This window comes from Lucilia cuprina, chromosome 6 (genome assembly GCF_022045245.1).
Source record: "Lucilia cuprina isolate Lc7/37 chromosome 6, ASM2204524v1, whole genome shotgun sequence".
In the NCBI taxonomy this organism is placed as follows: Eukaryota; Metazoa; Arthropoda; class Insecta; order Diptera; family Calliphoridae; genus Lucilia; species Lucilia cuprina.
The window spans coordinates 30,798,555-30,799,718 of record NC_060954.1 but is presented as its reverse complement, the minus strand read 5'-3'; positions in this window follow the sequence as shown (position 1 = coordinate 30,799,718).

Sequence of the window (1,164 nt, the reverse complement as noted above, 5' to 3'; positions counted from 1 at the left end):
ACAGAGCACGGAAATTGAAGTCAAGTTTTATAAAAAAATATTCTTGCTGCATAATGGATGACGAAACGTATGTTCTGGCAGATTTTTCGCAACTTCCAAGTCAAAAGTTTTATGTTGCTGATGCTCGAGGGAATGTTGAAGAAAAGTTTAGGACCCAAAGGCAGACAAAATTTCCCAGAAAGTTCTTGGTATGGCAAGCAATATGCAGTTGCGGCAAAAGAAGCCAATCATTTGTTACAACGGGATCTATAAATACCGAAATTTACATCAAGGAATGTTTACAAAAAAGGCTGCTTCCATTCATAAGACTTCATAATGTGTCCACTTATTTTTGGCCTGACTTGGCATCCTGTCACTATGGTAAACAAGCCCTTGAGTGGTACAAGAACAATAATGTGGTATTTGTACCAAGAGAGGCAAATCCTCCAAACTGCCCGGAGCTAAGGCCAGTGGAGAGATATTGGGCTCTTGTTAAAAGAGAATTGAAGAGTACAAAAAAGGTGTCCAAAAGTGTGGTAGATTTTAAACGGAGATGGACTATGTGTTCGAGCAAAGTGACAGAAAGCACTATAAAAATGTTAATGGAAGGGTTTCTGAAAAGGGTTCAAAATTTCATCACTAGTGATTAAAACTATAAAAATATTTTTTTTTTTTGTAAATTGTAATAATAATTTGAATCAAATAAAAAAAATAAAGCTGTAAGTTTAGTAGTTTCTTTTTTATAAACATATATGTATGTTAAGAATTTTTCGATCTCACTCCTTATTATACGAAACTAAAATTTGTTTTAAAGGGTAACTATCAACCGAATCGATATAATTTTGGACCATTTGGTCAACAATTTTGGGGTATTTGTACCATCTTTTTATGTAATATCATTAAAATGGCGGTTTTTGGCAATATTTGTATTTTTTTCTCCTTTTTCCCAGAGATAAGACCAAAATTTGTTATTGGGATTTAATATACCCCTTGGGGTATCTAAAAATAATATTTTTTATTACAATAATCTGTATTTAAACTTTCCAAGATATATTATTGGAATCATTCTTCTATCGGTAATCCAATTTATTGGAACTCAAGTCCATTTTTATAATACTAGGGTTAAAATATAAAGCAAGATTGGTAATAAAAGGCTTTAAACAGCGTAAAGGTGTGGATTACAAT